The following is a 25,846-nucleotide window of genomic DNA, read 5'->3' as shown; positions in this document are numbered from 1 at the left end:
GACACTAAAAGATGCACACATCTTGTGAACAAAAAAAATCCACAGTTCATTTTTTACATTATCGACTTTTAAAAACAGTATTCATTATTTCCACAGTATCTAAATGCACCTATGACAAGGGTTTGTCACACTGCAGTTTATGAACTGAAGTAACTAACTTCCTATCAGAGAAAGCGAAAGAGATTATTCATACTTACCAACCTAAATAAATATGCAGTTCTTTGAAGGCACAGAAAACAAATTGAGACATAAAACAGTACAATGGGAAAACAGATTGCACAAAGAGATGACAAAACCATATCAGATCAGCGTGACATGGCCACCTCACTGTTGGGGTGCCTGCTTGTGCTGCTTTCTCAAAATGTATTACAACTCCAGGAGTTGCTATGTATTTATCTTCTCACTAAATCCAAGCCTAACTGAAGGTGCCAGACAAGAAAGCTGCCCTTGCAACTTAAGGCTCAGGTTTCTCTGCTGCACCAAGAGACTTTCAGCCTCACCTTGGCAAACCTGTAAAATATTACGATGGGAAGTGCGTTATTTCAGGGCATGTGGATATCACAGCACAGGCAGTCAGATAAATATCTGGAAAAGAGTCATCATCTGCAGCATCTGAACACAATTTTCCTTTAGGGTTTTCCAGCAGCTTATTTTAAACTTGCTGCTCTCTCCTCTTTTAATGTCTTGCTTAGAATCTCAGCAACAAACAGGGAGCAGCGTGGGTCATCCTGGCTGCATTTTAAGCTCCACTGCTACAAGTGGCTGTTCCAGGCATCAAGATAAGTAAGAGATGAAGGGAGGGCATCTTTTTAGGCTTAGGTTGTCAGGGAAGCTGCTAAGCGTGACAGGTTTTTGGTTCAGGTACTAGTTTCTAGGAAACACTTTGGTAAACAACTTTGAAGTCAAAATGAAAAATTACAGCCCGAGTGCTTTTTTTTTTTGCTTTTATCCCACGTACCTTCATGACTGTACTAGTCCATTTAAATGGCAAAGCAGTGCTGAATGCAAACAGCCTCCTTCTGCAGGCTGTCTCCACAGTTCAATTACCAGTGCTTTAACAGTGCTAATTAGCATTCCTCAGAGCTAGATCTCTTTGAGTGACAGGTAACCATGGAGAGTCACAGTCCTGTAGGTGATCAGCAAGAGTCTGACTTTTCTTTTTAATTAAAAATTAGAAATGCCTTAAACAAAAATAATAATTCACTGATTTATGCTATTATCCCAGGGTTGCCAAGCTGGTGAGAATAACAATAGCGTTGTAAAAATGAAACAATCTTTAAATGAATAGACAGGGACAACAGAAAGGAGAGCGGGTTTATTATCGGCAACAAGAGAATGTACTCGTAATGATGGTACAAAATAGGAGACACTTCTCCAGAGAGTTGGCATGGAGACCAGAAATAGGACACTTCCCTGAATGCGGGATGGGATTGCCCCACTTTATTTTAGTTTTTAATAAGATAGATAAATGCTGAGTTCGTAGCACAAATAGAAATTTCACAGGGATATGCTTTCAGAAAAGCTTAACCATGAGTTACATTGAGAGATAATATTGCATCTGGTACATGTGAGAGCCAAGACTGGAAATTGAATCAGCCAGCTAATCAATTAGTGAAAATTGTTTTCAATGCAGCTATGCCATTTTCTGCCCACTAATGATCTAACTCTCTTTCCAGAAAAGGACTCTAACAGCAAAAAAAAAAAAATCTTAGTCATATTTTTGAGAACTGCAGTGGGTCTGGCAGTGTTGACCCAACCTAATTGCAGTATTATTCATCAACAAATTATGATGAAAATTTTAGGCTGAGCTTGCCAAAGATGGGAGGTGGGATATATGCATATTCATCATTATGAAGTACCTTCCAAGACCAAGTCATCTCAACACTGGACTGTTCTTAATTAGCTGTAGACTCTTAATGACAATGATCACCTGTCAGACAATAAAGGGATAACTGGGCAAAAGTTGTTTAACGATGAGCTCAGTTGAGAAAGATAACCACTGTTTGCCAGTATAATCATGACTGTATATTCTGAAGCATCAAATACTCCTTTGAGGAGATTATTTAAATCTCCCCTATACATTTTTCTTTTCTATATACAAAAAAAAAAAGCTGAATCATTATGGCTTTGTCTATTATACTTGTATTTACATCTTCATTAAAGAACCCTTGCTAGGAAAATTTATATACTGTCTATATAGAAAGGAACTAAAGTAATTAACTGCACCAACAATTGTACTATTTTCTTTTAAAATCAGAATAGTAACCAAAGAGTTAATTTCTACAAATTTGTGGAGAAACACTTTCAAAAACAAATTGCAATTTAATAAATCCGAGTTAGATTCTCATCTTACCATTCTTAAATGTAGAGAACTCACTAGTAACATCAGTACCTAATTTTCAGCTCATTTGCTAAATATTTAAGCTTACAAATTGATAACAAAAACAATCTATTTATGGTTGACAGGATGGGCACATAGCCAGGCCTCATCACTTTTTCTTTTGTCAAGTCTATAATACAGGCAAATAAAGGGAAAAATATAATAAAAAGGTTTTCTAATAAAAGCACCTCCGCACGGATCTAATACTATCTTTGTTTTCTACAGTACTTATTAAAATATCAAATCGAGAGGTTTTTTTTATTTTTTTTTTTTTCCAACTGCTCTGACTGCCCTGAACTTTTTATTTTGGAAGGAGAAGTTTTGCAGATAAAAGAATCAGGGAGCTGCCTTTGTGCCATCAGCAGATCGATCAGTGACCCAGTTCTGCAAGGAAGCTTCTCAGCAGAGCTGGGATGACTGAGCTCATTCCGTCTCAGCCTGCCCTGACGGTTCTCAGTAGATGGCTTTGAGTCTATACTAGTTATCTATGTACTGTGCTTTTTTGTTGCGGATGTTGACTTTTTTTTTTTTTTTTTTTAAGGTCGTCATCTTCTTATTATCTTCGTATTTCAAGGCAATAATAAATCAAAATTAATAAAATCACTCAGATTAAAAGTCTGTCTTCAAGACCACATTCCTCACCTTCTTTTCTGCTTTCCTTCATCTCTACTGCAATGCAAGAAGGAACAAGCAAGAGAAAGAGATGGCTTACACAGTGATGGCAAATCCACCAGTCCCTGAAGTAGTAATGCTCTTGTCCTTGTTCATGCATGGAATTAAACTCTTTCTTACAGATCTGCTAAACTATTGCCTAGTTAAACAGAAGACAGATTTCAGCAACTACAGAAATCACACCCCTGCCAGCAAGTTCTAAATTTAAAGATCAAAAAGTATGCAGCATTGAGAGAAATAATGTTCTCCAAGTCCAAAGAACTTCCTACAAAAGGATTTAGTTATTTTAAAGAAAATTAAATATCTTCAGTATTGCGGTGCCCATTAACAGTTTATATCCTGCTCACTTCCCTCACGTAAATAACCACATCTCAGAAAGACTAGGTTTTCAACTATTAGTTATCCTACCCAAAGATTATTCAATTTGTCTCAAGAATACTTTGCCTGCATGTTGGCAAACTGTTAAAATATAACCTACTAAGATACAATCCAGCTTTTGCAGCATCAAATCCCATTCAAACAGTGAAACAAGCTCTTGGATAACTCCTAGCTGAGGGATGCAGCCTGCTAACAATGGAGCTGATAAATTCCCCTACAAATGGCTACCAGAACTTCTCAGCCAAGTCTTCTGATAGGACAGCCTCAGTGGCTTGCCCTCTTACTGCACAAGAAGAAGCGTTGCTGGCTGTAATCTCTTGGTTTCTTGTTCAAAATCTTTGATGAGATCTTGATTGCTCTCATCCTTCCCGAAATCAATATAAACAATCAGATTGCCTTCAGTAGAACATGTACCAAGGCTTAAATCTGCTCTTTTTACCAATTCAGTGATCAATTTTGTCAGATATTTCAGTGTTAGTAAATATTTATAAAATTTCAGAGTTTTATGTAAGGCATTATTTCTCCTCTTCCCTGGCAGGAACCCTCTGGTTATGAAATTGAGTGGCATTTTTCTGAAACCACACTCTGCTACTTTTCTTTCCAGTCTTACCTCAGTCAGCTTAAAAACACAAATAACCTCAGCCCAGACTGGTCTGTCCATTAGTCTACTTGTAGGCAGGCATCCATTTGTCAATGAAACCACTTTTTTTTTTTTTCCTTCTTCTTCCATTAAGGGATGCCCAAGTCTTCACCTGCATTAGATTGTGGAGAAGGCTTCCAAAGCAGATGCCCTCACAGGTGGCAATTCACACAGTACCCTGTCCCTGCTTGATAAGCTCATTTGGCTTTCATCATTTCTTAAGGTTTTGAAACATTTGCCATTTGATACAGCCCCTTTTCTGAATCACAATACTGAGAGTAGTATAAATCTGCTGTTTAGAGTCCCTCTGGATGAGTGGATAATTATATAGCTGAAAACATTTCCTTCAAGATCAAAAGCAAAACGTACTGAAACATTCAATTATTTAAGTGAAAAAAATTGCTTTAGTGAAAAGCAGTGCATGACAAAAAAAAAACCTAATAGGGAGCTACACACAGGTTTGTGGTTTACCACTGTTTACACAGCATGAGATTCCGAGCAGAATCTTTCTTCCCACACGTGGGGCCATGAGCCCAGCATGCAGAGCTGCACCAGTCAGTCCCCATCCCACAGTGCTGGCTGGCTGCCACACACCAGGGCAACTCTGCCGCTTGCTGAAAGGAGTTTGGCTGCCGGGATCCAAAGAGCATAACTGGCACATATACCTAGGGCCCTCAGGCTCAGCGCTGAGCCATGCATCAGAACGTTACACTGAGCGATACTTCCCTTAGCCTCAGGAGCATCTCACGTGAGCTCAGAAGCAGATCTGCTGTGGGTGCAAGGCAACGGATTCACCTTGATCTCAACGCAGATGCAACATGAGAGGTCACAAGTGAAGCGTGGCACTCTCCATTATTCATCTTGCTGCTAAAATTCAGGTTAGGCCAATCTTTGAGTCACGAAGATGACCAACAGAATGGATTAATGATCCACTCTCAGGCTCCTTTGTGAACACATACACATCAGTTGTGCCTCGTTTTAGTGGCTACCTTATATTTAAACACACGCAACAGGATGAAAGGAAGCAATACAAGTTAGACACTCACAAAATAACTTTTATCTCTCTTTTTGAAATAAGTTCTTGGAAAAGCTGCTCTCATATGCAGCGATCCTACCTAGCTCAACTACTTCTTTAAGACTCACCATTACAATGGGAAATTACCACGCTGCCCAATGTCTGTGCTGCACCTCAACACTCCTAAGAATGGAACAGGTGTTCATAATGACAGAAAGCATATTGAGCAGTTTCCTTCAGCAGGAGAGTACAAAACACATGTGAAAGCCTGTAACAAGTAGGACACCCTTCTTTTTTTCCACCAAAAAAAAAACAACAATTGTTTGCAAATAAATGAGAACTTCACAAGTTCACATATGGAATACTCACACAAGTAGCTGTGTACATCCCACAAGAATTTAAAGTGCATAGAGGCTAAATCTGACTTCCAGTGACGTTAAAAAGGTGTTTGCTACTTATTTCAATAAGTGACTTGATTGTCAGGAGAATGGAACAGAATGTTTTTCTCTCTCACGTACAAATGGAGCATCCTGCAAAGAAAGGATGTACTGCTTTGTTCCAGCTAAAGAGAAATAGTTAATGAGTGAATAAGCATCATCTAAATGGAAAGATCCTCACTGACTTCTCCAGGCTTTGGATCAAGCCTCAAAAGAGCAGCTATTTCTCTCTGATACAGCAAGGAATCAATGCCATCTCCCAGCGGTACTCTAAATAATTCAATATTTTGTCTCAGATCATTTCCTAAGACAAACGATGAGGCTGTTGTTTAAGCGGGCAATCCCCCGAAGTGACAGCCCTTGCTGCACTCAGCCACATCCCACCTCCCCGTGCTGCACACTGACAGTGTCCACGCGACCCACAGGAGCCGAGGGCCTGCTTGCCCTACTCAGCACAGCATGCGGTGCGTTCCTCCCCCCATGGGCTGAGGGACACGCAGGGACTGGGCTACATTTAAAGAAAAGTCTGCACCGTGACATTTCTTTTAAGCAGCAAATTTTGTTTTTCTCTGCTTGAAATCACTCTTTTCTCCTTTTATTTGCACGATTCATTTTGGTGGGTGCAAAAGGCAACAGCTGCACTGCTGATTGTGTTATTTACCTACTGCCAAGAGTACTCTCACTATTCTGCTACGTCTATGTTTTAAAGAGCAAAACACAGCACAGAGATATCTTGGTTTTGAGCTCTTTCGTTTCGCATGACAAACAATTTGTTAAGAAGCAGAGCAGCATTACACTGAGGAAGCATCCTCCAGACCGAAGCAAAACCTCGCTCATTTTCCCCGCCACGATCAGGTGGCCTTCTGCACACCAATCCCTGGCTGCTGCACACTGCTGCACACTCATAGAAACAGAAGGTTTCTATGAGCTGCATATGGACAGCTAAAGCATGAGCTGCTGTTTTGGCACCATCCCTGCATCCCAGCAGCACCCAGCCCTGCTTGTGGCCTCATTGGCTTTCGGCCACCGCAGAATACCAGGGATGCATTCTGCCCATTTGCATCAAAGGACAACAATTTGCAATAAGCCTTTTTAAGGGTAGGGGGAAGAAAAAGTGTTTCTTCACTCCCACCAGGCAGCTCCCCAGCCCCAGCTGACAAATGCCCAGAATGAAATTGGCGCAGAGCTGGGGTTGGTGTGACTCTCCCATCCCTCTCACTTCTGACTGAGTTGCAGCCATGGGGAGCATCTCGCAGCAGTACCTCTGCTGAGTGCAGACATGGCAGTTCCAGCACAGCCACTCCCTTCCATTCCCAGCACAACCTCATCTTTCCTCATTATCTATGGAGAAATACTCACCAGTATTAAACATGCTCCTATTTCCAGGAGGCAGGCACATGTAGGTCTCCTACCTTCGTTTGCTGCCTTTCCCCTGAGCAGCATTAGGGAGATCATCACCTCCTTCTAAGAGCAGGCAGAATTCGGGTGCCAGTCCCAAGAACTCCCTCTGGCTCCTCCACAAATCCTAGAGCTCTCCCTACAAAGAGCAGGGCCCGGCTCCCACTGGCAGCTACTCTGCAAGGGCAGAAAGCACATGGCTCAGCACTACCACAGACAAAGGTCTTTTATTCTGTTCAAGTATTTCAGCACTTGAGATTATATTTGCTAAACTGAGCTGATACTCAGACAAAAAGACTCAGAATCTTTCTGACATTTCCTTGCCAAAAAGTGCTCTTTGGTTTTTGAAAGGCATCAGAACATTCAGGAATGAGGAAAGTTGAAGACAAACAATAACAAACAACAGCAACCAGAAACAGTCTGAGAAAAAATTATCACTAGAAAGATGAACATACGCCAGGAATTTCCATTGTTACTTTTGCATAATGGTCAACTGAATCACCTGCATTTCTGGACAAGGCTCCCCAAAAGACAGTGGCACACCACTAGCCTTGTCATCGCTCCCTGCAAAAACTCTCCCAAACCTTCCAGCTCCTCCCAAGCCGATTTTTCATTAAACAATGTATCAGAGTACCAGGGGGATTTGGCAAAGTACCACCTTTAGCACTGACAGGACAAAAAAAGACAAATCACTCTGATTTGCTGCATATATCTATGAAGATGACTTAATATCAACATCACTCACTTGAATGGCCATAACAATGCTTCAGGAGTTCACTGTATGACTAAAGCAACAATGTGAATTCCTTGTTTTAATTAGCATTACATTAATTTATTGTAATAGAAATGCTCAGATCCCACAGAGAGCACTTTTACCAGGGAAGACATTGCATGCAGCTCTCAGCCTCATCATCCCCAGGCTGGGGGATGCTCAGCTGCAGGGTGCTTGTCCCCGAACCAGCCCCACAGGAGCAGTCACAGTGCTGCCCATGCCAGTGCAGCTCTGCCATCAGGTCCCACGCAGGCAGGAGCTGTGCACGGGCCCTTGGATTACATGCTTGCTGTCGCTGCCTCCATAAGTTTTCAGAAGCTGGAAGAGCCTTTGCAATTTAATTGGTGCTGACACCTTTTGAAGCAATGCCCGGAGGCGCAAGGTCATTGTCTGCTCTTCCCTGCCTTTCTGGGGCTGCCTGCATTCGGCTGCCCTGCAGCCCGCCGTGCTGCGCTGGCCCCTGCACTCTGCATTCATGTTTGTGCTTGTACCGCATCCCCTTACAAGGACCCTTGTTAAACGCCCAGCAGGCAGCACTGAATAGAGATTTTGACTATCTGGGATTTGAAGGCCTCTAGCAATAACACAGAAAGCCCTGAGCACACAAAAGTATCCCAGTAGCAGTGGGGCGTTAACGTAATCACGCATTGATACCATGGGACCTCAGGACCATGCTCCTCACTGTTCATTCACCAGCTATTAAGGACTGGTAATTAGGTGGTTTCCCGTGACTTCTCTTTCCTGGGATTCACCAGTTATCCTCTTCCATATGTCCCTTTTTCCCAGAGCAGTTCTATACCCTCTCACGTGCAACAAGCCAGGCAGATGGCACCATGCGCCAGGTTCAGAGCAGCCAAAGCCCAATCAAGACAAGTGAAAAGGTTTGGCATGGCATTCCTGGAGCTGCCTGGGAAACCTGGATTCCATACATTTGTTGGGCTCCCCTGGCCACATGATGGCAATCGCACTTCTCCAGGCTCAGCCCCTAAGCACACTTGTAGGGAAGATGGATGGAATCACGTATTCATCAGCACAGGAGGCAGCCACTGTCAGCACTATGGAACCATCGCCCATAGTCAACCACAAGAATCACCCAAACATGGAATATAAAGAGCATTCTGCATGCTGACAAAGCCACGCTCAGCATCAATAAAGGTCTCATCTTTCTTAATGCACTTCAAAATCCTTTTTCCATCATTCCAAATGCTTTTCCTCTGGCACAGCAGATGGATCTTCCTGGAAGTACTTCAAAGTCAAACAACGCGGGGAAAATAAGCCTTCAGGCACACTGCTGAGGCCAGGCTGGCCTGGGTACAGACACGGCAGAGTTACACAGAAACCACCATCAACGACAGGTATGTTGTTCCAGTGAGCTTAATGCAAATAATGCCCAGAAAAGCTTTCAGCCAGAACATGTTCCTACAGCACAGCAGGCTGTGCCAGGCTTCATTTCAGCTGGCATAGAAAAAGATCACCTGCAAAATAGGAACATCCTGGGGCTCCACCAGGAGTGACAATTTGCTGCACGAAGTTGCTGGCCATCGGCTGACCACAGCCAGAGAGGAGTCTACAGGCAGTAAAAGATCCCTGCAGCCGAACTAAGAGAACACGCTGAAGCAGAACCTTGCCTGTCTTCGTTTTCAACATCTTCCACACACAGAGCCAGCAGGAGCAGATAGCAGGTAACAAACAAAAAAATAAAGCTACTCTAGACCAACAACTCCATCGTGCAAGTTCAGTTCTTCAAGCTGTTCCTTGCAATGATGAGGCTAAAATTAAGACCTTGAACTCATGGAGGCAAGGACTTTGCAAGAGTTCACTGCAAAGTTGAATACTAGGTTCCAACTGCCCTTGTGCCCTTTCATTTAGCAGCCTTTGGTAAAGATTTTCTTCCATCATTGCACCCAGACTTGGAACCATGCAAACTTTCAATATCATTTCAGTATCTGAAGGAGGCTGTAAGAAGGAAGGGGACAGACTCCTTAGCAGAGTATGTTGTGATAGCACATGGGAAAGGGGTTTCAAACTACAAGAGGGGAGATTTACACTGGGTATCAGGAGTACATTTCTCTACATTAAGAGCGGTGAGGCACCAGAAGGGGTTGCTCAGAGAGGTGGGAGACACCCAAGGTCAGGCTGGATGGGGCTCTGAGCGCCTGATAGAGTCACAAGTGTCCCTGTTCACTGTAGGGGAGTTGAACTAGATGACCTTTAAGGATCCCTTCCAACTCAAACAATTCTATGATATGTAGGAAAAGTTCTATTCCAGAATCAAAACGCTTGTTTAAAGTATCTGCTGTTTCATTAATTAATCAGCACAAAGCACCAGAACTGCTCCCATAGCTAGAAAAGTGTTCTCACCTGAACACGATGCTCATCTAAAAATCAAAGGATATGGAGAAAAAAAAAGTTGTATTTCAGAAATGTTCACTATCCTGTTTCTGCAAATTACTTCATTACTGTCATTATTAATTTTAATTCTGCTGCCTTTTCTCTGAGATGGGAAGAGCACACACTATTTAAGGACTTCTACACCCAGGATTTGCTGAGCTGAAAGATGCCTCTGTCCCTCCTCTAACACGCATTATGTGGGAGCTCTCACACACAGAGAAAGACCCCTCCCCCCTCACCCTTGCCCCAGCTGCAGGGAGTGAAGAAGACTGGACCTGTTCTCCTTAGCAGCCAGAAAGGACAGATTATCTTTAGGTACAGCCCATGTCCAACATAGCACAAATGTTTCCCCAACATCTGCTACTCCTGCCTGTATCCCAGGGGCTAAATAGTTGTGCAAAATATGGTCATTTTAGGGAGACCAGGACTAAAGAAGTAAAACTAAATATTTTGGTGTATGTCTTAACTCTTCCCTGGGTTGGATTTATATCTGTCCCTGTTGTCTTCTAGGAATTCACCTCTGATTTACAGTACAGTGAAGATGAAACCATCCATGTGAGGCTGATTATCAAAAGAGCAATGCTGATCCAGGCGTCGGAGCGGGGGATTAAAAATCCCCCAGCTGATTGGCCACATTTCAAAATCCTTTCCTCTTTGTATCCCACATTTGCTCTGTATTAAAGCAAAAAAAAAAAAAATTATAACAATGCCATGTTTACTCAGTGCACAAGGTAGCTGTAAAATTTAATTAATCACTGTAACTTAGCCTGCTGAGATTTTTAAATGAAAGCCCCATAAAAATGCAAAGTTTCTTACGAAAAAAAACCCTGAAAACTGCCTAACTTCCTGCTTTTGTATTGTTCGTCATGGGATCAATGGCTGGACACTGCCTGCAGTTCTGATTCAGCAAATTACTTGGAAATACTCTGGCCAATGGACACCGAAGCACGCATCGATATGGCTGACTTGGGACAAACTTAAACTGGTGCCCTAAAGACTGTCTGCTTCTATATTTCTCATCCCTTTCCAAACAAATCCAAACTACCAAGCAACCTTTCCTTTCCCATTCTCAGATTCCCAACTGCAGCTCTAGTCAGTCAAAGAAAGCACAAGCCCTACTTAGCCATACTGCATTTCATGAGCACTCTCACAGATGCGAGCGGGTAGGCTTACTGCATGCCACATTACTGGAAACAACCATCACAGCAAGGATTGCTGCTCTTGAACACACAAGATTCCCGTGCCCAGAGCAGCACTTGCCTGGGATGTGCCCCAGGGTGCAACACATGAATGCACATGGTGGTGCAAAACGTGTGCGCTGTATCTCAAGCGTTTCTTTTGTCTTCTGGGTAATTCTGTTTCATCGTACGAATTTATACTGTCACAAGCCGATAATCCCCACAGATCCCACTCCTTTTAAATCAGATGGGCTAGATGAGAGCAAATATCCTCTGCTCTAAATTATAACTTTAAATAAAGATTAAGGACATAGGGTTGGTATGAGCACAGAACTACCCCACTATGCACAGATTTTACTCCTCCAATCTCAACAAAAACACTCACTGCTTCATTTGTCAGCTACAGGGCAAAGAAGATAAGGAAGAGAGCCTTCAGTGTGACACAATAGCAGGGGTAGGTTCCTGTGGATCAACTGCCAGCCACGACGCTGTGTCCTCTGGCTGGCAGGCATGAAGGACCACACGCCCTCCTCACCGCCTGATGAACTGGGAACCTCGTGAGGGACTCAGAGTGCAGGAGATGGAGTAGTGTATGTTTTCATCTTTCTCTTTTACAATCCTTCTCTCTCCGTTTATATATGACGTTTTAGAGATTGAGCTTTGTTACAAACTGTTAGCCCAAGGCAGTGGATTTGGGAAGTGAGATTTAATGGAAAGACAGAGCACAAGAAAGTGTGAACAACTGGAACTACATGTGATATTAGTGGTTTGTTGTTGAAGGGATTTCTGTTTGGATTGTAGATCAGACAGTTGCCTTGATGTACTGCAATGAAAATCAGCACCCAATGTGCCTGGAGACAAACCACTGAACTGTCAAAAAACACTTTTTTCTTTTTATCTCCCAGAATGTGAAATGAGAAGTCCCCATTCGCCCACCACACGAAAAACACAGCTCTGCAATCACAGTGCTGTGCAGTACTGCACTACAGAAAATAACACAACTCCCCCCATAAGCACCAACGTGAGTCATCTCTATATCCAATTGTACAGATATATAGTCACACTTCTTGACACTGCAGAGCCTACTGCAAGCAATCCCATCTCTGGTAATGACCGAGAGTCACAGAGGTACCCATTTGGATTGACCAGCTGTCAACCTACAGCAATTCTACTGAATTCTATTTTTATTCTGCATTTTCTTCCATACAGTAGAGAAGAACGTGGCATTTGCTAAGTATACTGTGATCTGTAGGTGACCGATTTGCTTACCTCTGCTGAAGCATCCACTGGTGTCCATGTAAGCTCCCTGCCCACCGGTACTCACACATCCACGCCAGCTGAGGGCAGGGACTGGGGCTTGCACAGCACGCTGCGATCTGGAAGCAATATGATGCTGTCCTGTTCACAATGCTCATCTTTGGCAGAGCTTGTGCATGCAAATTGTGCAATGACTTCACAGAAACCAACAAAACCGTCCATTTAAACAGCATAAAACAATCTACAAGAGCCAAGAATTTCTCTAGTCTCCTAACTAGTTGCAGCTCTTAATTACTGAGATGAGGAGACTGGAGCAATAGAAATGTCTTCAAAAGTCCACACAGAGTATATGGAAAGGGAGAGCTGGGGACATTCAGAAACAGTCCACCTCTTTGATGGCATGCCAGTCTCACTCAAATGCTTCAATTTAAATGGAGACGAGCAGTCATGCAATGCTATGTTCTATGTATGGCACTTGTTCAAGTTTACTACCAACACACCAACGTGGGAACCACTGTGTTGCAATTAGTTCTGTGGGCAAATGATGAACTGCATTAGAAGACTAACTCTTCTTGCAGGAGTTCTACAGCTGAACAAAATTAAAAATACTACCTACAACTTGTTAAAATAGCTCTTTTTGTCCCTTTAATTGCGAGAGGACTAGCTGTGAGGCTTGCTTCCTGTCAAATAAATTCTTTTCCACTCGGAGGCAAACCCAACTGCGAACCAGGAGAGCGCTGGAATGGAAACAGCTGAGAAACAGAAGTCCCAGTTGTGAGGAGCTGAGGACTTAAGCCAAATGGAAATGTTGTTTTCCTTATTAAATTAATCAGTTTACAAAATATAAGATTATAGAAGGAGAGCAGCGTCCTCCTTGTTAAATATTTACCATTAAATCTCTGCAGGGATTCCTACCCTAAGTCCGATTCTGGCTGGAACTAAAGAATTAGAGAATTACAGTGAGATATTTCCTGCATCACAGTACATGCAATGCCTCCAGGGTGGGACAGAAATCCCTGCCCTGAAGACAGCATTAAAGATGGAAGTGCCTTCTCTCTCTCTCTGAGAACACCTCTGGTGGGTGTAGGTTCCTCTTCATCTCTATTTCACTGATGTTTATTAAATTACTTCACATGAAAACTGACGTTCTTAGGACAATGTTTTTAAAGATATTAAACTGAATTCGAATACACAACTTGATTTTCAAACTTACAGGCTACCTTTAGTGTGCTTAAAAGTCCATTTCAACTTCTGCTAAAATTGTTTTTCGCAAGCCTTTTTAGGTCATTTGTAGAACTATTTCATATTTTGTCTCCCCATGTTTTTATGAGACAAAAATTCAGAATGAACCAAAGCAAGGCTTCTAAGGTCCTTAAAGCAGATAGAAGGGAAATAAAAATAAAAATCACAATCACCTTTGAACAGAAAAGTATTTGAAAAAAAAAAAATGCTATAGCTAACCCAGCATCTAAGAGGGCAGTTGTCAAACCCTTACGAGATGACTGAATGATGGACAACTCCGTAAGGTTTTCCAGATTTGAGGCAACCTGACAAGCTCAACAGTAGGCAACTAGGGTATTCACTTTGCCCATGACATACCTTTCTACCCTAGCTCAACAAGCAAAACACCACACTGTTAGAACACTTCCACATCACTTTCCTGCTCAAAGCAAGAATTCATGGGCCAGCTGCATTCCTCCAGGGCAGCAGCAACGAGAAGGAACCAAAACAAAAAGGCATTGGTGAAGACAACAGAGGAGGACTACAAAATCCAACAGCTTGACTGACAAATTGTATGTCACGCTGCGCTCAGTAGGCTGATATTCTGAGCAGTCTGGGTCACCCAAAGCAAATGTTTAATCTTTTTTATTTCCACAGGAAAATAATGTAAAGAAGGAACAAGTGTCTGAGGAGGCCAACAGGAAGCCAGCGAGGATGACTAATGTTTTGGTTACTGCCACAGGTCGCTCTGGTAACCACGGCCAATTCCAGTAACGCCTTCACCCACAGCTCTTGCACATTAACAAAGCTTAAACTTGTTGTAATATGTCTAGGTTTCATATAGTTCAGGCACACCTCTTTGTAAATAGGCTTTGTCACTTTTAATAGAAATACCTGTTCTCAAAACAAGTCCAAATAAGGCTGTTAACATGACTTCAAACATGAAAATAAAGCCTTCCTGTCATTCCAGTAAATAAAGAATTTCTGTGGCTGTCAGACCTCACAGTCCAGTCCCCAAAACTATGCCCGAGTGTTGCAGTCCTAGAACACGGATGTAGGTGGGAAGAGGTTTGGGGTCCCAAAGGTTTTAAGTGCCTCAAGAGCTTCTTCACAGCTAGTTTCAGATGACCCTGTTTCCATCTAGTCAAAGTTTCTACACAACACAGAGTGAAAGGCGAGCATAACACAAGGCAAGCATAAAAACTGGTGTAGAACTTGACCCATCGCCACCAACCTGACTTTTAATCTGGTGCCTGATACCATTCCAGGAACCAGGCAGAGTTCATTTCTGTTAATTAATGAGACCGCATCAGCAGGAGGGAAGAGGTACTCAATGTATCTTGCGGCTCTCTTCATTACTGTGTGCTACACACAGAAAGATCAGGGTCAGAACACAGCATCAGAATCTAATTTCTGACCTTCAATTCAACACATGCAATGGCTACTTTTTCTCCTCCATCTTTCCATGATTTCAAGCCAGAGCTGTCTGTTGTTGCTACTTGACTGGTGCTGCACGGAGTGAACAGAAATTCATAATGAGCAAAGTCCATGTGCAGAATAACTTCAACTTCTTGGCCTAGACTGAACACACCCTGGATGTGGAAAATGCAACAGCAGTGCCCTTAAAGAGCATCAAAGGTTCATTCCACCAAAGCAAGGATAAAGCATGCTGAAAAATAAGTACTCGCTAAACTTATTTTTAACAAGCAAAAGATACCAGACTTTGCACCATCAGTCCTGAATCTTTCACAAGCACCTGGAGGTACAGCAGGAAAATGAAGCTCCAACTCAAACTTCCAGAATTAACCCCTCAATTTGCATGGCAATCAAACACCAGATAAGATAGACATTTATCAACATTGCTTAGGGAAAGCAAGATGATATAATGGAGAATCGATCACTGTTGAAAGTAAAACAGAAGGGCAAAATAAAAGGCCTCCACCTGCTTTTAATTTGAGCCCACACCACAAGGGAGAAGTTAAAACTCATAGGTATATATGCTCCTTTGAAAGGCTAGGTTGCTAGCCTGAACAAAAGAGAGAGGCTTTTCACTTACCTCCTACGGTATCAAAGAGCCCATTAAAAACCAGTAAAATATTATGAAGCTTTTTCCCTTTGTGAGAAAGTGCAATTAATATCCTTCAGCAGATGATTATTGATTTTTATAAAGCAATTTACAGGCTTCTAAAGTCATGATTATTCAACCCTCTGGGTGCCAGAAAGGAAGAGTTTTCAGAAATAAGGATCACATGCTCATTTCCACATCAGCATGGCCAGAATTTACAGACTTCTGATTTTTTTTTGCCCCCAGGATATTTTTTGTTATTGTTGATGCTGCAGTGCTCCAGCACAGGATTAACCCTTTTATTCCCTCCCACTTGAGTCAGATTTTTTTTTTGTGACCTATCTTGAAGTATACTGCCTGTCAGATATTCTTCCTCTACTGGCGGCTGGCGGGTTGGATGCTCAGCAGAGTAGACTTTGTGTCAGAAAATCAGCAGCTGCTCATATATCACACTGGTCATTAGTAGAGGATCATTCTGGACCTTTGCCCACAGCACCTTGCTATGGCAAGAGAAGGGCTATAAAACCCTAGGCCCTGTCAGCTGTTGTCATTTAGGTGAGAATTTATCAGGTCTCAGAGTGCCCTCTGACTGGATTATTATGAATAATGAATGAAGCTTTATGCCACACTGAGGCGTTAATAAGACTGGGATGACTGGGAGAAATTCAGTACAGCATCATAGCGGTAACTTTCTGTGAGCAAGTACACAGCTGGTGGGCTCACTGGGTTTAGCTTACGGTGGATACTGCGACTGAAACGAGGAGCTCATTTAATTATTAAGCAAGCAGCACAATGCTCCTGGTGTAGCCTATGGGTGGTATTAGTGACCCGCTCGTGGAGAGCCTTCAACTAAAGGTTTTCGACCCTCTAACCAAATTCATTCTGCTTTTAAGTAGCTGAATTAGCAACAGCCCCCCAAACACAAATGCTGATCTTCATAATTATATTTAACCCAACTTGAATAAAAAGAAGTAATTTAACAATAATTCCCTAAAATCTCCTAGCACAGAAGAAGTCTATCCTGTTGGTGGTACTCTGGGGACGTTAGTCAGGATTACTGATGTTCATCCTTATGCTTCCTCAGTCCATTCAATACTTATCCCTACAGCACAAAAAATGAGAAGGAAGGAGACAAAAAGGCAGCCACCAACCTAACGAGGAGAAAAAGAAGGCAAAAAAAGGCAGATGCACAGCAGAGACGATTGGCAATAATCACCCTCCCGGTGCAGCAGTTCCAGCTGTACTCCAGAGGACCGAGACCACCGAGCTGACAAGCACTCAAGGCTGTCATTTATCTTGGTACCAGCATTGCGAGGAAAATGGTTTTATAGGGCAAGACATACTTTTACAGACTCTTTATTATCTTAGGTGCATAGTATCATTAAAACATTACGACTATCTCGTATTACTATGTCCTCAGCAAAAATGGCACGCTCTGTTTCAAACAAAGATGTTGTCTCATAACTAATTTTCTTTTAGCTTTTTTTGCCTTTGATCTGGCATGCAGCCTCCAGGAAATCCTTGCTAATGCTGGGCAGGTCCCAGTTCTTCTGAGCAGCCTCAGAGAGGAGCATGTAACACATGAGGAGTGCAACGGCTAATTACTCAGGCAGCTCTAGGGCTTGGTCTAACTCTCATACCAACCTCTCAATTACATGTTTTTGTACAATCAAGCCACCGCTGCCAAATTATGAGCAGAGAGAAACTTACTCTTTTTAGAAGAAAAATGCTTTTGGCAGAGGCTGGCTGCAGAAAACACTTTGCTGATAAAGGTCACTTTTCAGATTAATGGCACAAGCAGAAGCGGAGAGAGTAAGGGCGGCACGAGCCATGGCTCCCAGCAGGCTGAGGGCCAGGCACTGAGCTGCTGGGCAGCTCCCAGACACAACCAACCTGGGCACGTGCTCACAGCAGCACCTGCACCTGACATACATCCACATTAGGTAGCATTGGGAAGCTCCTGCTCCAACAGATCAGTCAACGCCATCATCCTGGATGTTAATCCTAATGTCATATGTCATAGTACAGCAGCCCTCCAAACAGACATTGGGTAAATTCAAAAGCCTTGGCTTGTCCTAGCTTAATGCTTTGAAAAATGTTGCTCTGTTTCCTGGCTTTAGTTTTTTGGATCTGACCCTCAGAAAACTTGTTCACCAGCATAGTATTCAAAATGTTAATTTGTTTGCTTAAATTAAATTTGACCAAAATTTAAAGAAATAGATCCAACCCAGATAATAAGGCTACCCAAATCCTTGCAAATAATACAAACTTTTTCCCATATTTTTGCCAGTTTTTTTCCAAAAACAAAAATATAAAGATGACAACTCTAATTTCTTTAGTACATATATCTAAAAAATGTAATATATTTCCTTTTCATTTTTTATGGCTATCTCTTCTTATAACAAAGCCTCATGTCATCTCAAACTCTAAAACTGCACTGTGCAACTGCTAGTGAAAGACTATAGATTTTTCCTTTCGCTAGATTTTAAATACTGACCATTAACATAACTCACCATATATTTCAAGGATTCAAATATCTTTACATTTGTCCTGCTTCAATCCAGAATGCCTGATACTTGCACCTCATCACTTTTGTTAGGTATAGGGAATTTACAAGCAGCAGCAGATCCGTGACTGGTTGTTTTTTTTTTCAGAATTGAAGGCCTCTTCACCAATCAGCCCTTCTCACAATGAGTCAAAGAATGTAAATAATTTATGTTTGATTTTACATTGGTAAAACAAACTTTGAAAAGCTACTTAGAATGTTTTAGGGAATCAGAAAAACTGAGTTTTCACTCCTTTTTCATTCAATTACCTCTGACTTCAGATGATTTTCATAGCGGCAGGAAAATTTCTCTGTTCACAGCACTTCTTAGAAAGCCTCCACTTTTGCTAAGAACAAGCACAGTCCTGGGTTAGATGAGCAACAATGAGAGTGCGACTAAAAAGCAGAGCTTCCGCTCCCCTTGCAAACTGAATCACCAATGTCAGCGTTTGGGGCTTTCTACACGTATACATATATATTCATTTTTTAATTCTTTTTTTTTTTTTTAACAGGGTCTATAGGAATCACCACAACAACAGGAACCAGGCACTCACCTTGCTTCAGTTTCCTGTGTCACACTGTCCTTCTGGAGCTGGGCTGTTTGTCGCACCGATGGTTGATAACACCTCATTTCCAAGGAAGTGTGCTGAGGGCTTCCCCTCATTCCCTATTATGCCTCATCTGGCCCAGTTCCCCACATGAAGCTCGGGGACAGTGAGCACTGCTTAGCTAATTTCAGACACACGGTGAGGTGCTGATGGGTACCACAGGGTTTGGTTTGACCAAGGTCTCTGCTTTGAGATACTCAGCAACCTGAGAGTTACAGCAGCATCCTACAGCTCTCCAGCCTTGCACCCCCCCCCTCCGCTCCCCTCACCTCCAAAGCCATCCTGCTTCCCCACAGCTTCATTTGTCTTCTACAGCAAATTCCACTCATGGATTCTACTTCATTCCACAGAAACTATGCTTACAGGGCAGGCCTGCAAACGTCTGGGCACCACTGCTGACTGCACAGCATGGGTGGGCATCAAAGGCCCCACAGAGGGGATAGGCACCTGCATCACCCTCCACTTCCCAGCTTTCTAAAGAAGTGGCACTTTGGAAACCAAGCATTTACTTGGAGCTCATTTATAAATCCTGGAATATCTTAAGTTGGAAGAGAACCACTTCTCTTCCAGAAGATCAGAAACTCCAACCCCTGGCTTCACACGGCACCACCCAAAATCCAAACCCAACATCTGAGAGCAGCAACCAGACAATCCTTGAACTCTGGCACTTGGGGCCATGCCCGCTGGTACAGGACTTTTCCCTGACCCCCGCCTGACCCTCCTGACACAACTCCATGCCGTTCCCTCGGGCCCTGTCGCTGTCACAGACCAGAGCTCAGCGCTGCCCCTCCTCTCGCTGTGAGGAGCTGCAGCCGCCATCAGGCCTCCCTTCAGCTCCCCTGTTCCGGGCTGAGCAAACCCAGGAGCCTCAGCTGCTCCTCACACACCTTGCCTTTCAGAGCATTTTCCATCTTTATAGCCCCTCTTTGGACATTCTGTTATAGTTTAACGTTCTTCTTACACTGCTGTACTCACATTGCACCAAGCGCTTGAGGCGAGGCTGCACAGTGCAGAGCAGAGCGGGAAAACCCCTTCCTTCACCAGGTGGCAGTGCTGAGCCTGGTGCTCTCCAGGACACAACTGGCTCTGCTCTTTTGTTAAACTTCACGTGGTTGGTAGTGGCCACTTTTGTCTGCTGAAATCTCTCTGCAAGGCTTCTCTTCCCTGGAGAGCGTCAGCAGCTCCTCCCAATTTACTATCATCTACAAACTTACTTAGAATAACTTTACTAAATACATGAAAATTGAATTACTCAGGCGCTCCCCGCCCACATGAGCACTGTGCCCTGCGCAGAGTTCCTACCTAGGAGCAATCTCCCTTTGTCCTGGTGTGCCACCACTAGAATGGATCCAATACCTGAGAAAACAGCCAGCCCTCAGCTCATCGCTCACACACACAGCATGCTGGGACACCACTCCTTAGGAATAAAAGTGCCTGCAAGCACTTACGACAACTAGTCCCACCAGGACCCACCATCCCTTTGGGAGAGCACTTCCAGTGACAACAAGGCAGACTCAGGACACAAAACCTCCTGCCATGCCTGATGCCTTACAGCAGAGGCTTTGCAGCTGTTTCTGGCAGGAGGGCTCAGCACTGCTCCACATGCAGGAGCTCTATGGCTCTCCCTGGACCAAGAGAGTAACAGAGATCAAGTTTAGCTGAGTTCTTTCCAATGCACACAGTGCTTTCAGGGCCTCAAAGCAGTAAGCACAATTATAAACTCTCATCCCAGAAGGAAAATGTGCTACTGCAGCTCCACTGCAGTAGAAGAGGTCAAAGTCAACACTTGCTACATTTTTTGACCATTAGGAACTTTACTTTCTCCTGCTTGCTAGAGCTATTTTCTTAGTCTTAGTACACCTAGTTTTTGTGAAGCCAAATTCTTGTGCACTCTGCTTTTGGGCACACTTTGGTTTGTGCTAGGAATGAAGCTGCATGCTCACATCTCCCACCTAAAACGGAGGACTGTTCTGGCAGGGAGAAAGCACCACATTTTTTAATTTTGAGGCTGTGTGATACAGGAGCACTGGTGTAACAGCCCTTTAATTGTAATTGAGCTAACAGATACATCTAAAAATAATAACATTAGCTAACCTGCTTTATTTTATTATCAGCAATAATGAGCAGCAACCTGTTCATTTTAAAACCTGAGGTATACACAGTGAAGTTAATAAGAACCCAGAGTTAATTAAAATAATAATTAGAGCATCTTAACGATTTTCAGCTTCCTCCAGCTACTTTTTCTCTGCAGTAATTTTGTTGCACATACCACAGTGATCTCACAGCTTCTAAGGAGAGCGATCATTTCCATTTAAAAGCTGAATTTATTTTACTATGATTGAGCAAAACATGCTGCTTTAACTATCTCTTTGGTTTATTACTATTTTATGTCTCCTTTATTTCATTTATGCTATTTTCTAAAGCTTGAAAACATTTTTCAATCTTAAAATTTTTCCAAACTTGCATTAGGAGAGTCTAGGATAGATGGAAGAAAGGAATAGTCTTAACCAGCCTATATTTTGTATGTGCTAATTCAAGGTTCTGTTCTGGAAAAGAATTTTTTTTTTTTTTCCTAAATTTATTTCCAACTACTTTTGTTTTCCTTGTGGGACCTTTGAAACACTATATTGCTACTTTTCATGTTTTTTATTCGCCCTCTGGAACAATAAAGGCTCAAAGGTTCATAAATATGCATCCTGTAAATGTATTATGCTGACAAAGTGTTGCTCAGATAGCTGCTCTTGCCTTTAGGGAATGAATAAGTTTACAGCATGCTTAAACAACAGCATAAGGGAAAGACAGTGAGAGAGGGAGAGCTGTGTCAGCGTGTGGGCTGAAAATGGAACAAAAGAGATATCCCGAATGCACAGAGAGCACAGAAAATAAAGTTCGATAAGACACCCACCTCGTGCTGTGGGGCAAGGTGTAGCGGGGGGCTGAAGGTACTAGTATAGCATTGAAGGGAAATCATAAATTTTTTTTCAGGAAGACTACGCAGCCAAGTCATCATAAAATACCCACTTGTGTTTGCTAATTTTAGCATGTGAATCGAGATAACTCCTTTGTTTCTCCCATGGAACAGGGCAGGGGTCCATGTCAGGGTTAATTCTCTTCCCACCAAACGCAGACCTAACTGCTTCATTCACCTCTGCCTTGCTGGAAGCTTAGGGCTTACGCTCATCAATATGGATGCTTTTGGTAGGAAGAAAACACTTAGCAATGAAAAATATCAGTTAAACACACCTCCAAATTGGCATATTGATTAGCATTGCTACGGTAGTAGGTTTTGACAGATAAGTTTTCCAACTGGCCGAATTAGAAAGGATGAGCAATACGCTTAGATCTGAAATAAAAGTCGCTGACAACCCTTCCATCACATTCTTAATATCAGACATTTCTTAAATGCTGGGAGTTCACAACCAGGTTTAGGAGCAGGGGCAGCAGGGAGACATCACAAATAGCAAAATGTCATTTGCAGTGCTACGCATCAAGCTGCCGTAAACCTGGAGACAGAAACATTTCCCAGTGATGCTTCCCCAATCCTGAACAGCCAACACACAGTCAACAAAGTTCAATTTGCACCCATCTCCATTTGACAGCATGTGTAAATAGAGACAAGCTATGCCTCTGCTCTTCACAGGATGGTAACTTCTGCAGTTATATCTGCATTTACAGCTAAACAAACACACCAATACCGTGAGGATACAGGTGGTCTCCTAGACCTACAGCTCTTATTTCCCTCTGTTTTTGGTGTTGCAGGTAAAATCCTCACTAATGAAGTAGTCAACCAGTTAGGATTTCTGGTTTTCTCATAGTCTTTGAGCTTCTGGCTTAATGTCTTTTCAACAGACATATTTTCCTGCTCTACCATGTAGCCTTGTGCCTGGTTCTTTTTCTGGCAAGTGTTTCGGGATCATCTGTCGTATGTGTCAGTATGGCTGCAAAGATTATTCTTTGTTGCCTGAGATTGTTCTCGAACTAATTATGTCCTTCAAAGCCTTGTACCTTTATTGGTCTCCTTCATTCATTTTATTCTTCTACTCTATACTGCACCTCTATTAGGCCAGAAGTAATATTTAAAGCTTCTCAATATTTCTTTCCTATAACCTTTACATTTTTATTTTGTTTTCTCCGTTCAACCATGAACAACAACGATTTCCAACATAAGATTTAGGGGATGCTTTTAGTTACGTAAACATTTAATGACGCTCTCAACTGTTAAGCATTAACACTGCGTTATACAATTCTCAAAAGCATTCCTCATTCAGTCAAAATCCAGCTAGAAAGTCCTTCATTAATTGTGTAATATTAAGAAAACTACGTATGTCTAATGTGAAGTTGTTCCCTCCAGAGAAGTCAGGGTTTTGCATAATTTAAAATCAAGCTATGCACCACCAAAACCATCATGAATACTGCTGCCCAGTGTTCAGCAAAGCCCAAGACACTGCAAAGCAGGTTTTGGTGTTTCAGAAGCCAACACTCACATCCACCCTCAGACACCTCTAGCACTCATCCAACACTCCTCTGACACACATGTGAAGTTAGAAACACAACCACCACAACAAAACGTTTCACTTGTCTTCACAGTTGTTTTTTCTGCTCTGTTCACCAGGATTATTTCCATCCTGATTTTTCTTTGCTGACACTTGCATAAATCTTCGGTCTTCTTCAGTTAAAATGAAGAAGTTTGCCATTTTTGATGTACTACACCTAAAACTGAAATGACAACCCAGTACTTCGCAACTCTTTTCGGGCAGTGCTCTGGATTTCACGTACCACAGCCCCACAACCAACAGCCAGCTTGCAGAACGTCGAATAAAAACAGCGCTCTCCTTGCTTAGAAGTAGAGCAACCCTTCTCCTACTAAAGCAGGACCAGTAAGTTTTCTTAAAAGTTTATCCTGAAGTAATTAAAAGATAAACTTGCAAAAACAGAACAGCATATTCCCAGAATATGTTTGGGAAATAAAGCATATGAAAAATCCCAGTAGATAATATTAAAAGAGCTTTAATCTATGTTCTCAGAACAAACCCCAACACCCATTCAACTGGCAAATTAACTTAGTAACTCCTACATGCTTTTGTGTAAATGAGTGTGATCCAGCAAGAGCCAAGGAGCTTCACACCACGGCATGTGCTTTGCTCCCCCTGGAATGGGGCTGACTGCAAACGAAGGATGAATTTAAGTCTTTCCACTAGTTCATTTATGCCCACTGCTTGTAAAAAAATCTTCCCAATATGGACAGGGCTAGATTTTACATTAAAGTCGTATGGAAAAAATCCTTGTCAATCAAACTAGTATGAGGGAAGGGGGAATGTAATAACTTATCTGGCAGCCAGGTTGCATTCAACAGCAGAAGAAAGGGGAAAGTCCTAGAACTAGAAGGGAGAAAAGAAGCAGGCTCTGGGGCTATTCAAGCCAGAGACAGACATACTGTGAGGGTTTCCAACAGAAAGATAACAGAACAAGACAGGGGATACAGATGCACATGCATTCTGCGTCGCTCCTATAGATCTAATTTAATAAAGCACAATTGATGATCATTTTCTTCTTTTCCTTTTTTTTTTTTTTTAAATCTATTATTAGGTTTTTCAAGTGTGCAAGTGTTTCTTAATCAAAAGAACAGTTCCATACAGCTCTTGACATCAAAGGACAGCTTTTCCAAAGCTATTACAGTATCAAAGTAATATTCTGTGCAGAATCTAAGGTGAACCACTGGAATAATCCTTCTGGGATAGAGATAAAAAATGCTGCATTCAATGTTGCCCAGAAGCATCCAAAGCAATCTATCAAAAAAGGCCATAAAAATATTGGGCCACACTTACTTGATGCATGTACTCGTCACTGCTATTATTTTCCTCCATTTTCCCTTTGTCTGCTTAGCCACTAATCTTGCCTTTGTCTGAAAGTTCCCGCTGCATATATGAAAGTAACAGCACTGATTAGCAACTCACAAGAGGAAATGACCTCTGATGTGCTTCAAATCCATAAACCTTTTATATAGTTGAATCATATTATGAAGGGAAAAAAAAAAAAAAAAGGCGTTGCGGCAAAAACAGCAGTGTTGCAGCAGCACTAAGGTGAGACTGCCTGACACTAGCAATCCTCTTCATCTGCCCTTAACAGATTTTCAGTATGCTCAAGTCAGTTATTACTAACTTCTCTTCTGCTTATACTACGTGCATTTAAAAGTAAACCGTACTTAACTAGAGGAGTTAGTTTGATCATTCATTTTGCTAGGCTTGGTCAGCTGCCCCACCACTAACTTAACCATCCGCAGTGCAATGCCAGACTTCTCCCTTCCGTATAAGCGAAATGCTGCTTTATTTGCAGAACAGATGAGCGGTTTGGTTTCAGGGCAGTTGAGCAAAACTTGGGCTGGGGAAGCAGAGAGGAGGTAAACAGGTTAGCAAGCAGCAAGAGCACTTGCATCTGATAACAGCTCCCCGAACTTAACATCTGGGAACATTTTCATCCTTTGCAAACTTGTAAAATGTTACGGTATTTTAGACAGTGGCAGTTCATTTCCAAAAGAAATTTTAACAGTACAAAGAGACCACAAAATCCATTCCTCACTGGTACACAGGGTTTTCTAATGCTTAACTCATAGTTTATTTTAATATTACCTCAGTGGTTCTCCATTAATTTGCTTACAATATTTTCAGAATATTTTAAACATCAAATTTTAACAGGCTTAGTACGCACATACAGAAAGGCTGTATCTTACAAATCCTCACAATTAAGGGATAAATGTGGGCAGCTGTGGGGAAGACACTGATGAGAAATGTCTTCCTTGACTGCCTAACGAGACCAGCATGAGAAGCAGAAAAAAACTCCCTGTGTGCCCAATCCTGCTACCAAAACACATCTAGGAAAAACATCTCACAGA

General features: G+C 42.3%; 1 protein-coding gene across 6 annotated transcripts in view; it reads right to left on the bottom strand.

The window, feature by feature from the left end:
• The window catches only part of PTPRC (protein tyrosine phosphatase receptor type C), a 143,105-nt gene that overhangs the window by 109,010 nt on the left and 8,249 nt on the right, over positions 1 to 25,846 (bottom strand). The gene's annotated exons all lie outside the window — the stretch shown is intronic.

Source organism: Meleagris gallopavo, chromosome 10 (genome assembly GCF_905368555.1).
Source record: "Meleagris gallopavo chromosome 10, MGAL_WU_HG_1.1, whole genome shotgun sequence".
NCBI classification, from domain to species: Eukaryota; Metazoa; Chordata; class Aves; order Galliformes; family Phasianidae; genus Meleagris; species Meleagris gallopavo.
Note: the sequence above shows the minus strand (reverse complement) of the source record. Positions and strands in the feature narration are given on the sequence as shown.